This window comes from Tenrec ecaudatus, chromosome X, assembly GCF_050624435.1.
Source record: "Tenrec ecaudatus isolate mTenEca1 chromosome X, mTenEca1.hap1, whole genome shotgun sequence".
Taxonomy (NCBI): domain Eukaryota; kingdom Metazoa; phylum Chordata; class Mammalia; order Afrosoricida; family Tenrecidae; genus Tenrec; species Tenrec ecaudatus.
In genome coordinates this window covers 131,770,021-131,786,428 of record NC_134548.1, presented here as the reverse complement: position 1 = coordinate 131,786,428, position 16,408 = coordinate 131,770,021, and positions in this window count along the sequence as shown.

The window sequence follows — 16,408 nt, the reverse complement described above, 5'->3', positions numbered from 1 at the left end:
AGAGATTGAAGCTCTCAATCAATATTACTGTGATTACAGGATTGTACAGCCATGGTGAAACCCAGTATGGCACCTCCTTAAACTAATTTGAGTAGCTATATCATGGTACCCAGAAAACTTTCCACTTAGTATTTACCTCAAAGAAATACAGGACAAAAGACAAACAAATATATGCACACCCACATTAAGCAGTGATAGCCACAATAGCAGACAAGCAACTAAAATGCTCCTCTGGGAAGGAAGGGATATCTTATGATACGTAGAACGGGATGTCCTGTATCTCTAAAATACAGTTATGAAACCATCAGCCATCTCATTGACATGGACAAATTTGTAAGACATTATGCTCACAAAAGTTAGAAAGTCTCATAAAGACAAGTACTGCCTGAGACCAGTATTATAAAAGGAAAAAAAATCAAGTAAGAAAAGTGGTTTTTGCCCCAAATTACTCTGACTTTGAAGGCTAAAGAGAGGCCAGGGGAGAAGAGGAAGGGAAAAGAAGGAAAGGAGAAAACAGAAAAGAAAAGAAATACAAAATAATTGTTCTTTATTTTAAAAAAAGAAGATTTCCTAGGTGGGCATTCCACCTCTGTAACCATGAAAGCTCACTGTCCTTTCTTTATAATTACAGACAATGCAACTTTTCTCATGAATTAGCTGTTTTTGTCATTTTACACTTGGGGAAAACAATTAGATGTTAGAATTGTACTTGGTACTTTCAATATTCTTCACCAGCACCATAGTTCAAATACAACACTTCTTCTCTCCTCTTCCTTATTTATTGTTCAACTTTCACATGCAAATTAGTTGACTGAAAAGACAATGGCTTGGGTCAGATGTAACTGAGTCATCAACTTGACTTTTTTTTTTTACATTTTATTAGGGACTCATACAACTCTTATCACCATCCATACATATACATACATCAATTGTATAAAGTGTGCTTTATACAACTTGACTTTTTTTGTATAGTAACACTCTAATGCAGTCTTTCGCATCAGATTTGCCCAGTGCGAGATGTCATTTGATTTCTTCATGGCTGCTTTCCTGACCATTGAATTGACTGTTGATCCAATGTTGAAATCTTTGACTATTTCAATTGTTCCCCATTCATCATTATGCTGTTTATGGTGTTTGTTTAAACAATCTGTATTCAAATTTATACGCATCTTAGCAACCCTATAGGATAGAAGTGAAGACTGGGGTGGGTTTCTGGGTCTGTAAATCTTGGCAAGAATAGGAAGTCTCTGGTGGTTTCCAACTACTGACCTCGAGGTTAGCAGCCCTGTCTACAACCCACTCTGCCACCAGGGTTGCTTGTTTATTCGTCCACATGTCAGAATTTTCATTTCCTCTATGCTGAGGTGTAATCCATAGTGAAGTCTTTTACCTCCATCAGTAAGTACATTGTTTAAGAGAGATTACACTTTTAAAAAGAGGGACTAATTTAATGTTTTGCTTCACTACCACCCCTTCCATAGTGTTTAATATGGAAGATCTAGTTGTGTATTTGAATTGTTAGTTTTTTTTCTTTTGATTTTTTAAAGCATTTTATTAGGGGTTCAAACAACTCTTATCACAATCCATACATATACATACATCAATTGTATAAATCACATCTGTACATTATTTGCCTAATCATTTTCTTTCTTTCTTTTTTTTAACATTTTATTAGGGGCTCATACAACTCTTATCACAATCCATAGATATACATGCATCAATTGTATAAAGCACATCCATACATTCTTTGCCCTAATCATTTTCAAAGCATTTGCTCTCCACTTAAGCCCTTTGCATCAGGTCCTCTTTTTTTCCCCTCCCTCCCCACTCCCCCCTCCCTCATGAGACCTTGAAAATTTATAGATTGTTATTTTGTCATATCTTGCCATATCTGGAGTCTCCCTTCCCCCCCTTCTCTGCCATCCATCTCCCAGGGAGGAGATCACATGTGGATCCTTGTAATCAGTTCCCCATTTCCAACCCACTCACCCTCCACCCTCCCAGCATCGCCCCTCACACCCCTGGTCCTGAAGGTATCGTCCACCCTGGATTCCCTGTGCCTCCAGCTCCCATATGCACCAGTATAAAACCTCTGCCCTATCAGTCCTGCAAGGTAGAATTTGGATCATGGTAGTTGGGGGGAGGAAACATCCAGGATCTGGGGGAAAGCTGTGTTCTTCATTGGTGCTACATCACACCCTGACAGACCCATCTCCTCTCCTAAACCGCTCTATGAGGAGATCTCCAGTGGCCGGCAAATGGGCCTTGGATCTCCACTCTGCACTTCCCCCTTCATTCACTATAGTATATATATAGTCTCTTTGGCACCTCATGATCACACAGGCTGGTGTGTTTCTTCCATGTGGGCTTTATTGCTTCTGAGCTAGATGGCTGCTTGTTCACCTTCAAGCCTTTAAGACCCCAGACACTATCTCTTTCGATAGCTGGGCACCATCAGCTTTCTTCTCCACATTTGCTTATGCACCCGTTTGTGTTCAGCGATCGTACCATGGACGTGTGCAGCCAATGATACGATTTTTTGTTCTTTGATGCCTTATAACTGATCCCTTCGGGACCACGCGATCACACAGGCTGGTGTGTTCTTCCATGTGAGCTTTGTTGCTTCTGAGCTAGATGGCCGCTTGTTTGTCTTCAAGCCTTTAAGACCCCAGAAACTATCTCTTTTGATAGCCGGGCACCATCAGCTTTCCTCAAGACATTTACTTGTTCACCCGCTTTGGCTTCAGCAGTTGTGTTGGGAGGGTGAGCATCATAGAGTGCCAATTTAATAAAAAAAAGTATTCATGCATTGAGGGAGTGCTTGAGTAGAGGCCCAAGGTCCTTCCACCACCTTAATACTAAACCTATAAATATAGACACATAGATCTATTTCCCCATCCTCATATATCTATTTGCATGTACATGCCTTTGTCTAGACCTCCATAAATTCCCCTTGACTCCTAGCTCTTTCCTCCATCTCCTTTGACTTTCCTCCTGCCCTACTACCATGCTCCGTCCCCACCTGGGCTACAGCTAACCTCTTCTCTACGCAACCTTACCCTTGATCACTCCCCACCAGGGGGGAGGGCAGGCCTGGTGGGGAATGAATTGTTAGTTTTATAAAACATGGATGTGTGCCTTAAATTGCCACTGACTAATGAATTCAAGGAAAAGAGCTGACTTTTTTAAGCCCAGAAACAAATATTAGATATTGAGTATGACCTAAGATTGATCATAGGCCTCTAGAGAACAGAGGGGTCCATATAACAATGCCATCCTGAGCCTGATTAAGGCATAACGGGGATTGGAGGGCAGATGATGGACTTAAACTTGTAGCCATGAGTCCATTTTTGGTGACCTCCTGTGTATCAGAGTAGTACTGTGCTCTATAGGGTTTCTGTGGCTGGTGAACTCAAGCATCCAAATTTTGGCTAACAGCTGAGTGAGTATGTTAGTCATTTACACCACCCAGGAACTCCAAATACAATAAAAATTTCTCCCTGTAAAGAAAGGCCTTTTCCGTTTGATTCTGGGATACTCACAAATCGTAAGGTTAAAACATTCTCCCTGTTTCAATAGGCTTTTTAAAATAAACAGTCTTCTGAATGAAGTCCATAGTCCCTGGACTGGGGACTCTATTGAAATCAGGGCCTCCAAAACTGCATGCAAATTATCCTTGGATCCTGGGAAAATGCCAGTCCTAGTCCAGTGGGCTCTCTTGGGGTTGAGACTTGAAAGGAATAAAGAAATGAAGGTTGCAAAATTTAGGATTCAGGCTAGTAGTTTGAAGTGCCCGACAAGATTACAACAATACTGACTCCACGCTTGAGAAATTATTCCTCAGACACAAAAGAGCTGCAACAACTTTTTTTTGCAAAAATTCCATTATATATATGAAAGGCCTTCAAAATTGGCGTGTGTAAATGAAGTTATTAATTATGTATTTGTCTGAATATATAGGCACATATAGGTTCAAAAATTACATTAATTACTTTTGTGTCAGTTAAAAATACATTACCTGGTCTGAGATACAAAGGGGTTTCAAGAGGTTGGTGGAAAATTGGAATGAAAAGATAATGGGATTTTTCCAAAGCGTTTTGAAGATACCTTGTGGAGTACACATGTATTAAAAGCATGCATTATATGTACATATAGCTGTTCAAAGAGCGAATTTACTTAAAAAATAAAAGCTATGAATGTCCAAGACAGCAGTCCCACATTTGTGTTTTTTTCCTACAAATGTATTTATGACTATGTTTCAATAATTATTAGAGTAGAAGAGAAGTGAATCAGTTCAACAAAGTAGAGCTAGAAAAAAACAAGATTTGAAAATGTGTATTTGAACTTATTAATATCCATAATTTATTTAAAATTCACTAGTTTTCATTAATAATACTGTAGTCCTAAATATTTAGAGCGAGTTTTTAATTATTAAACTTAACATACACTTTTGTGTGAACTAGTGGTTGTCTACCCTATGGAAAGGAATAAATTTAAAGAAACAAGCTGCTATTTCAGCAGATTATTTCCTCTAATACAAATTATAAACAGTCACTCAGCCATTGATTAGCCAATTCTTGGTAATGTATCAGTAACAATGAAACCATTGAATTCCATATTTGACATAGCATATTATCATTAAAAATATTTTATCTATCTATCTATATATTTATACAACCACAAAGGGGCCTTGAGTAGTTTGTGAGAAAATTTTATTGTTTTTCTTTGTTAATAATAAATATATCATCTTATTGAGGTCTCTTATAATGCTTATACAATTCCATAAATCAATTGTTTCTGTTTGGGCAGGGTCTGAACTGGGAAGCCCTTGTCTCCTCTCCAGCTCCTCAGGAGGATAGAACTCCAAGGCCCCCATTTCCAGCCTCTGGGGAAGGTAAATGACCTATTAATGTATGCATCTTCTGCCCCAACATTCCAAGGTGCTTATCTCTCCACACCAAGGTTGTTCAGCCCTTGTCCCAGAACTCCAGGGAGTAGGCTGGCAAACAACAAAGGCACTTTCCATGGATCTCATCGTGATTCAAGGTCCTACAGCTGCAAACAAAAAAAAATCTCCCTTCTCGTTGTAAATGTATACCTTCCTATCTTGAGCCCTACATATTTCCCACAGCCTTACCGAACAGCTGCAATTTCCTTGACCTAACTAGTTGGGTCTAAAAAATTCCCAGGAACTCAACAAGTTCCTGTCCCTCTCCCTTCCTTCCCAGTAGTTCTTTCTCTTCTCTAATAAAGATACTCTTAACATCACGTGCTTTGACTCAATCCTATTGCTATTGCATGTCTCAGTGTTGACCTCCAAGTATGACTCATAAATATACTCATTATTTTTAAATTCCATTTTTCTACAAAATGTTAAAAGTCCTCTTGTATATATTTAAATTATTATTGTGAACAGTAATGGCTCTTTCACTTCAAAAAATTTATTCTGGTGTTTCTAACCTGTCATTTTTTGTGAAATAAAATGAGATGATGAACGAATGGAAATTCAATAAATATCTTAAAATAATGAATATTCTTCCATTCCATATATGAAGCTGTGACTGAGGAAGTGAAATTTTCAGACCCACAGCAGATAGTTTTCATTGTGAGGTGTGCTAAATAGTCAACTGTACATGCTCCTTCCTGTCCTTAATTTTACATTTTTCAGTTGGCATACTTAAGTGGAATTATGTTTGCAAAAAAGATTTTTAAATTCTGATCGATTCTAAGAAACTCTGGCAGGGGAAATCTATTTATATTTTGTAAATCGATTCAATGTGAGAGGGTAGGGGTGGGACTTCCGGGAAGACGGCGACGGAGTGACACATACCAGAGGAACTGATGATTTCAGCCCAGGAGAGTTGCTTAGAGGGAAATTCAATGCTGCCGGAACACAGGAGGAGCATCATAAAGATAAGTAGACACATACCCACGGGGTTTTGAGGGGCTGGGGGCTTTTGACTTAACTCAGTGGAAGCCGGTTGGGGCTTGACCTTGGCCCTGCCACTCTCTGTCCCACAGCCGGGACCATTTGGAGCTCTTAGGGTGGCTTAGTCTCAACACAGGCACTGTTTGCTGCCAGCTGCCTGGGGGCAGGGACTGGACCCTTGCAGATCCACGGACAGGGATCGGAGTTTAACTACATTGTTACTTTTGTTTCCATCTCTGCTCTCTATCCCTCCACAGTCTTTGAGGGCTGGGCAGGAGCTTTTTCTCAACACAGCCACAGCTTGCTTCTACCACATCATCTGGGCAGGGACTAAACCCTTGCAGCTCCATGGCCAGGGTTCTGGACTCAGTTACATTGTTGCTTTTGTCTCCCTCTCTTTGCTATATCCCTGCACAGCCTAAGCAGCCTTACCTTTTTTTTCTCTCCTCTTTGTCTCTTTCCTGTTCATTCACACTCCACTGCTGACCTCCATACCATCCCGGAAGCCTAGGGCATTTACTCCTGTGCCACACCCAGCTAGGTGAGCTCCACCCTGTGTAGTTAGCCTGCGGCTGGGAAATTCCTGCTGGCCTCCACCAGGGGATACTCTACTTAACTTCTTACCGGGAATTCCTGACTGTGTACAGGAGGTCCTAAGACAGCTCGGCCAACAATCGTCAACATTCCAAGCTGCTGCTGGAACCTCTGCTGAACCTCCGCAACACCAAAGCAGGCAACCCACCAGCCTTCTGGGGCACTACTCTGAGAAGGAAGCCAGAGGAAGTTAAAGTGGTTGGTTAATTCCATAGTGAAATTAGCTGTAGGCAGTTCGAAGAAGCATTTCTACAAGTCACCCAGAGAGATCCAGTGCTCTTTCACTCCCTGGAAAATGGCACCTGGCTCCTCTAAAACAATGCAAGGCAAACAGCCATAAGCTCCAACAACCTCAATGGAAAAACAGGAGAAATAAAAGGCAATGGCAGAAGATGTGCCAAACATAACGACATGCACAGAAGAAGCACACATTGAACTGCCACAGAAAGAAATTTTCAAAATGTTGCTTGGAGTCATACAGGATATGAGGGAAACAATACAGAAAAATGATTAAATGATAGAGTGTATAAAGGCCATACACCAAAGTGAAATGCAGGAGCTTAAAGCCGAGATAAAAAAAAAACAGTAGCAGAAACATGGAACTCGAGAATCGAGTTCAGAAAGCAGAGAACTGCATCAGTGACTTGGAGGACAACCAAGCAGAGTTTAACAAATGCAAACAACAATCTAATAAGATCATAAGAGAAGGTGAAGCAAACCTAAGAGCTATGTCTGATGCTATGAAGCAGAACAACATTAGAATTATAGGCTTACCCGAGCAAGACAAAACAAAAGAAGTCATCTGCAACCATAGTGGGAGAATTATTGGAGGAATACTTTCCCACCTTAATGAATGAACACCAGACAACCATTCTGAAGGCTGAAAGGACACCAGCTAGACTAGATCCCAAGAAGAAGTCACCAAGGAGCATCATAGTTAAACTATCCAACTTTGAGGAAAAGTAGAAAATAATGAGATCAACTACACAAAAACAAGCAATCATATATAAAGGTTCCCAAATAATAATATGCTCAGACCTATCAGCAGAAACTATGAAGAAGAGGAGAGAGTGGAGTAACATATTCCAAAAATTGAAGGAAAACCATGTAAACCCAATAATACTCTTCCCAGCCAAATTATTGATCAAGATAGATGGAGAAATAAGAGTCTTTCCAGACAATGAATACATTAGAAGAAAGCCAGCCCTACAAAAGATCCTTGCTGACCCAGTGTGGGCAGAAGTACAACATTCACCAAGCATAAATAAGCGACCACAACATAGAACAACCTTACCCAGAAGGCAACAAAGAGAAAACAGACCCCAAGATAGCATTCGCTTAAGGATGGAAATAAGTCAAGAATGACACACACACACACACACACACACACATGCCCACGCACAACAAGCTAATGAGAAAGGAAAGTAGGAAAACACCCAACACAAAAAATATAAGATGACATCACCAAGTCCACAGATGGAGATAATAACCCTGAATATCAATAGCCTGAACTCAGGCATTAAAAGACTGAGACTAGCAGTCTGGCTTAGAAAACAAAACCCATCAATCTGCTGCCTACAGGAGACACATCTGAAGTCTAAAGACAAAAATAGGATCAGAATCAAAGGCTGGAGAAAGGAATATCAAGCAAACAATAATTTTTTAAAAGCAGGGGTTGCAATCCTAATCTCAGATAAAATTCACCTAAAAGTACAAAGCATAAAAAGAGATAAGGAGGGACACTATATAATTCTCAAGTGAATGGTAGACAAAGAACCACTAAGCATTGTAAACATGCATACCCCGAATGAGAGACCCGCTGAATAAGTCAACCAAACACTCCAAAAGATGAAAAAAGAAATCGCAACCTCAACAATTATAGTGGGTGACTTCAACACACCACTCTCTGAGAAAGATAGATCACAGGAAAAGAAATTCAACAAGGAGGTAGAGATCTAAACACCACAATTAGGCAATTTGACCTGATAGATATTTACAGAGCTTTTGATCCAAATACAAAATGATTCACATTCTTCTCAAGCCCACAGGGCACATATTTGAAGATAAGCCACATTCCGGGGCATAAGGAGAATCGACATAAATTTAAGCACATTGATATCACAGAGACCTCTCTCTCTCTGACTACTGTGCCATAAGGTTGGAAATCAACAAATGGAAGACAAAGGAAACAAGAGCAAACAATTGGAAGATGAGTAAATCTCTACTGCAAAAGGAGTGCATATTGGCAAAGATCAGAGATGAAATTAGGAAATTTCTAGAAACCAACGAGACTGAGCACGCGACATACCAAAACTTATGGGACACAACAAAGGCAGTTATCAGAGGAAGTTTCATAGCAATACATGCACACCTGAGAAAGGAAGAGAGACTCATGTTTGGTATTCTGACACAAAATTTACAACAACTAGAGCAGAGACAGCAGGACAATCCTATTAATAGCAAAAGAAAATAAATTATAAAAATCCGGACTGAGATTCAGGAGAGAGAAAATAATAAAACTATGGGAAAAATTAATGCTGCTAAAAGTTGGTTCTTTGAAAGGATAAACAGAATTGACAGGCCGCTGGCAAACCTAACCAAAGAAAGGGGGAATAAAATTCAATAGCAAGAACAAAGGATGAAAGAGGGCACATTACAATAGACCCCAATGAAATCAAATGGACAGTTATACAGTACAATGAAGGGTTGTGCTCCAATGAATTCAAAAATTGGGAAGACATGCACAAATTCTTAGAAAAACAATCCCTCCCTAGACTATCGTCAATGCATGACAAGAATCTCAACAGACCCATAGTAATAGAAGAAATAGACAGGTTATCAAGGGATTACCAACAAAAAACTCCCCTGGACCACATGGATTCACTGGAGCATTCTACCAAGCAGTTGGGGAAGAACTAACACCACTCTTAAACAAACTCTTACAGAACATAGAAAAAGACTGCAACTCCCCGAACTCCTTCTATGAAGCTAGTATAACTCTGATACCAAAACTGGGCAAGGATCCCACAAGAATCGAGAACTACAGTCCAATATCCCTAATGATCATCTATGCAAAAATCCTTAACAAAATACTAGCCAATAGAATACAAAAGTATTTGAAACAAATAATTCATCATGACCAAGTGGGATTCATACCAGGGCTGCAGGAATGTTCAACATATGAAAGACAATTAGTATTATTCATCACATTGACATGAAAAACTATAAAAAGCCACATGATAATTTTGATAGATGAAAAAAAGCATTCGACAACATCCAACACCAATTCCTGTTTAAGACACTTGAGAAGATAGGAATGGAAGGAAAATTCCTCAAGACAATGCAAGGAATATATGAAAAACCAACAGCCAATGTGATAGTCAATGGAGAAAAGACAAACACAATCCCACTGAAAAAGGGGACCAGACAAGGATGTCCATCGTCCCCACTCTTAATTAATATTGTGCTGGAGGTTTTAGTTAACAGCACAAGGCAAAGATAAGACATCAAAGTATTTGTCTGGGAAAGGAAGAAGTGAAACTATCATTAATTGCAGATAACATGATTTTGTATATGGAAAATTTCAAAAGTTCCTCAAGGGGAGTACTGGAAGCAATAGAGGAGTTTGGCAGAGTGGCAGGATACAAGATCAACAAACAGAAGTCCAGCAGACTGTTATGCACATCAGATAAGACCACAGAAGAGGAGATCAAAAATGAGATACCCTTCACAATAGGCAAATACAAATTGAAATATATAGGGATATACTTAACTAAAAGAACAAAAGATCTATATGGGGAAAACTACAGAACACTTTTACAAGAAACCAAGCGCGCCCTCATCAAGTGGAAGGATATCCCATGCTCGTGGTTTGGATGACTCAATATAGACAAGATATCAGTTCTGCCAAAGGCACTATATAAGTTGAATGCAATTCTGATACAATTACCATCATCTTTCTTCAAAGAAATGGAAAAACTGATTACCAACTTCATATGGAAAGGGAAGAATCCCATAATTAGCAGAGAAGCCTCAAGAAGAAGGACACCGTGGGAGGGCTTGCTTTACCTGACTTTAGCACATACTACGCAGCCACAGTTGTCAAAACCACATGGTATTGGTACAATGACAAATACTCAGACCAATGGAAAAGAACTGAAAACCCAGAAATAAAACCATCAGCATACAGACACCTTATCTTTGATAAGGGCCAAAAAATATCAAATGAGAAGCAGATACCCTCTTTAACAAGTGGTGCTGGAAAAATGCATATTTACCTGCAGAAAAATGAAGCACTCCTGCATAAGAATAAACTCAAGGTAGATCACAGACCTAGAAGTTAAATCCCAAACTATAAGGGCCATCCATGAGGGAACTGGGACCAACTTGAGAACTTTGGCACAGGGAATACATAGGCTATCAGAAATAGGGAAGGACACAAACACTGGGGAGGCACAAATTGACAAATGGAATATCCTGAAGATAAAACACCTGTGTACATAGAAATAATTCACCAAGACAGTAATAAGAGTGTCAACAGACAGAGAAAACATCTTTAGCAATGACACATCAGACAAAGGCCTTTTACTAAAATCTAAAATACTCTGCTAGCTACTAAAAAGAAAAAAACTAATTTCCCACTTCAGAGGTTGGCAAAGGACCTGAACACAAGTTTCACAGGGGCAGAAATCTGAATGGCCAACAAACATATAAGAAAATGTTCCCAATCTTTAGCCATAAGCGAAATGCAAATTAAAACAATGCGGTACCACCTAACACCCTCAAAGATAACCCAATTAAAAAATCAGAAAGCAACAAGTGTTGGAGGTTGTTGTGGGGAGACAGGCAATCTCATCCACTGCTGGTGGACCTGTAACTATGTATAGCCACTATGGAAATAGATGTGGCGTTCTCTAAAACAGATGCAAATCGAGTTACCATATGACCCAGCAATCCCCCGACTGGGCATATACCCAGAAGAGGCAAGAAACAAACCAAGGACAGACATCTGTGCTCCAACCTTCATTGCAGCACAGTTCACAATTGCAAGGAGATGGAAACAACCCAAATTTCCATAAGCGGATGAGTGGATTAAAAAGCTGTGGTATATACATACAATTGAGTACTGCGATTTGCTAAAAAGCAGTGATGAATATATGAAGCACATCGCTACATGGGAAGAAGTGGGGGGAAATCATGCTAAGCTAAGTAAGTCAAGCATAAAAGGACAAGTACAACATGAGTTTGCTGAGGCAAGCTTTTACAAAAAAAAACAAAATGCGAAAGGGGCATAGGAAAAAAAAAAGCTACTGTATACAAACATTCCTGGGGTGCGGACCAGGTAATATGTCAGGGACTACACCAAATAAAGGTATACACATAGTAGACAAGTAAAAAGGAGTTGTGGAAAAGAAAAAAAAGTAATAAAATAGAAATTGGCAGTGGGGGTACAGGGCCCTAACCCATCCAAAGAGGCGGTATTGTTCATATCACCACAGGGAAAGAGGGACCAGACTTCAAACCAGTGCTCCAAGATGTGAATGCTACATGCTGGCGTGGAATAGGGAACCAGTGTAGAGGTCTGGAGGCTTGGCCCCAATCACGCCTACTAAGTGGACACCTGCACCTCCCCCGAGAAGAATTTATTTCAAAAGACTGCATTGAATCTGCAGCTCTGGGAGAGGGACATATCTGATCAGAGCACATGAAAGCAGATGAAGGGGGAGGAGGAGAGAGTAGAGCACATCATGACCCACCAGGCCTTGAGGACGATGTTTCCAATTAGAACAGACAGTCCACAGCGAGGACCACATGGCCCGCCCAGTATGAGACATAACACCCCTCACAGACCCATAGCACTACAGGAGACAAAATCGGAGACACAGTGTGGGAATTGCACCCGATCAATACACGCCACATCGAGGCAGAAAACTAGAGAGGTGCAACAGAACTGCAAGGGAATGGAGCCACAAGGTCCCCAGTGAATGCAAAAGGTGAATTTCGGGGCCAGGGTGTGGTGCCCCAACAGATTGAACGGGAAAACACTCCTAAGGGCCAACAAACAGTTCGTGAACTAACTGCAAGCTTTTCTTTCTTGTTGTGTTTTATTTAGTCTTTTTTTTTTTGGTCATTGGTTTGTTGTTCTGTTGTATATTGTTGCTTGAAGTTCCTCTGTCTTGTGTTTGTGTATGTTACTATCTCCGCAGGTCTGTCTAAATCAGATAGGCTGGATGAACAATCTGGAGGAGAAAACAACAGGACCGACAGTTCCGGGGGGACATGGGACAGGCGGAAGTTGGGGGGAAGTTAGTGGTGTTAACAAACCCAGGGTCAAGGGAACAACAAGTGATCCAAATCGGTGGTGAGGAGGGTGTGAGGGGCGTGGTAGGGCATGATTAAGGGTAATGTAACCAAGAAGAATTGCTGAAACCCAGGTGGGGACTGTATATGATAGTGGGACAGGAGGAAAGTACAGGGAAAGAGAGGAAAGAGCTAGGAAGCAAAGGGCATCTATAGAGGTCAACATAAAGACATGTACATATGCAAATATATTTATATATGAGGATGGGGAAATAGATCTATGTGCAAATATTCACAGGTTTATTATTAAGGGAGCAGAAGAACATTGGGCCTCCACTCAAGTACTCTTTCAATGCAATCATATTTTATTTTATTGAATTGGCATTCTATGATGCTCACCTTGCTGGCACAAGCGCTGAAGACAAAACGGGTGAAGAGGCAAATGTGGTTAAGAAAGTTGATGGTGCCCAGTTATCAAAAGATATAGCATCTGGGATCTTAAAGGCCTGAAGGTATGAGGAAAATCATCAGAACAAAAAATCTTACCATAGTGTTTGAGGGGGTGGAGTGTGGAGTGGAGACCCAAAGTCCATTTGTAGGCCCCTGAATATCCCCTTACAGAAGGGTCTCAGGGAGAAGATGAACCAGCCAGGGTGCAATAGAGCAATGATGAAAATACAACTTTCCTCTAGTTCCTACTACTTCCCCCCCCCTCCCCGCAGTATCATGATCCCAATTATAACTTAAAAGTCAGGCTAGACCAGTGGACATACTCTGGTACAGATAGGAACTGGAAACACAGGGAATCCAGAGTGGATGATCCCTTCAGGACCAGTGGTATGAGTGGAGATACTGGGATGGTGGGTTGGAAAGGGGAAACTGATTAAAGGGATCTACATGTGACTTCCTCACTGGGAGAAAGACAATAGAAAAGTGGTTGAAGGGAGACATCGGACAGGGCAAGATTCATGTGGGCCCTGTCTTCCTTCTCCATCATGTTTCATATGGTCACCCCCATCTCTCCTCTCTCACCACTGCTTCTCACACCCATCTTTCTGTGTCTATTGTTAATAATCAAATTTCAGTCCTTGACATCTCTCAGCAGAGCTACCCAAGAATCAGCAGGAGCTAGCATAGAATGGTGCCAAGGGGCATCCTGTAGTAGATTGCAGGTGCCTCCTACTGCCATTTGTTGGGATCTCCACGTCTTAATACCCCTCTCCAGAGGCTCTTTCTAAAGCAGAGATGAATTTAGATCATGCCCAGGAGCATTATCTTCCACTAGGTTCCTGTTTTCAATAAAACAAACAGAAATTATTCACCAGAAAATGCACAGTCCCTCCTCTGTGCTAGTCTAACGACCCATCCAACTTCACTTCTTTCACTTCTCACAAAGTATTCTACAAATTGGCCATGCAAATGTCGATGGAGTTTCATGTCTCATGCTGATTGTGTCCAAATGGATTGACTTATTGGAAATTCATGACGCATCCTCCTTTATCTAAATCCTCTCTGAATCAGTCACCTTTCCCTCTGTCATTCATTCATTCCTCTATTCCAGAAACGGACAAAGTTTCACTACTTTATAAAAATTAGTAGGCGTGCCCAGGAATACTTCTTGGTATCTCATTGAAGGTCAAGTGGTCCTAGAACAGAACTGCATCCACCAAAGTAAGGGGAACATTCTTTCTAATTTTTACAAACGTATGATATTCTCAGCAGTTTCTCGCCTAGAGGGGGCTCCTACTACAAATGCCTCCCAGACGGGCTTCTATGACAAATTCACAAGCATTCTGTGCTGGTTAAGCCTATAGTACTTTGTCACTTTTATGCATCCCTTAAATGCAAGAAAGAATCAACCCTATTCTCAAGGGCTCACAAATTCTCTGCCTAGAAAATTGACCTTATTTTTGCTGACAAATTTAACGTGCCTAGGGAGGATGAGAGAAGGAGCCCTCGTGGCGTCAAGGTTTCTCGGTGGGCTGCTTACTGCAAGGTTAGCAGCTCAAAACCACCAACAGCCCCTCGGGAGGGAGATGAAGCTTTCTCCTCCTGTAAACAGTTACAGTCTCAGAAGCCCACAGGGGTTCTGTCCTGTAGGCTCCTTATGGGTTGACATCGACACAGTGGCAGGGAGTTTTGTTTTGGTGGAAGAAGGGTGACCAAATAGAAGTATTCAATGCAGTGATCTTTTTGAGAATCAAGGTGGACTGTGGCAAACTTCAAGGAACTCTAGTCTTTCTCCCTATTCTATGATTCCCCTCTAGAGGAAGAGGAAATTTAACATATGTGGAGGCACAGGAACTTCTTTTCCCCCATCTGATACAAAGTGTTGGGCTGAGAACTGACAGGTCTGGGGTTCAAAAGCACTAGCCACTCCGAAGGAGAAAGACTGAGACTGTCTACTTTCGTTAAGACTTTCAGTCATAGAAACTTTATACAGGGTTGCCGGGAGTCAGAATCGACTCAAAAATAGTGGGTGTGTTATTTTGGTTTTGGTCTCTGGCTCTAAAATGTCAGTACTCACCGAACCAGGGAAAGGAACCAAGAGGAGACCTCCAAGAATAACTACTGATAGGCTAAATTAATTCTCACTTTCAGACTTTCTCCCTACTTTTCTCTTGGGAAAACAAACAAGCAAACAAACAAACGCAGTGCTTGTGGATTATGGGTTTCCCGGGAATAGGAATGGACAATGGCTCAAGTGAGAGAAATCCTTGCATTGTGAGGATGCTCAACCTACATGGGATTTGGGAGACAGCTCCAGTGTTTGATAGAAATCTGTTTTCTTGTAAACTGGCCAGTGGGCGTGATGCCAATAAAGATGTGTGTGGACCAAAATTTTTTAGAATATTAATTGCACTGGTGGGATTTTATCTTCTTGGAAAGGTGCCTTGCTGGCATAATGGGCTTTGGGTTAACAGTAGGAAACCTCCAGCCACTCGCAAGATAAAGGGGACTTTCTATTTCCAAAAAGAAATATGGAACTGCTTAGAAACCCACAGCAGTTCTCTCTTGTCTTATAGGATGGCTCTAAGCAGTGTGTAATGGTTGGAATCAACTGGATGGCAGTGAGGGCAAGTGCCAAAGCAGGCCTGGCATTCTTGTGTAAACATGGAACTGCTAATGGCAACGTTAGCAGTTCAAATGTACCAACTGCTCCATGGGAGACAGTTGAGGCTATCAGTTCTTGGAAAGATCAACAGCCTTCAAAACCGTATACAAGGTTGCTATGAGTTGATATCTATTCATTGGTAGTCATTTTAGAGTTTGGGGTATGTTATCCCAGGAACTGAGGGTGTGATCGTGTAAGGAGGCCTGTCCTTCTACAGAAAGTTAAGTCATAACAGATTTAATAAAAATGCAATGGCCTTTGGAACATACCTTGCTATTAAAATCATTTACAAGGGAAGCAAAGGCTTTCCATTAGTCTCATATAATTATTATTTTCAGTTTACGTGTAAAAATTATATTACGCAACTTATTTAGCCTAAATGTAAAATGTCATCAAATCTTCAGTCTAATGCAAAAGTTTATAAAGAAATGTTTTCATTTTCCCCTTCAATTCAATTAAACATAATTCAG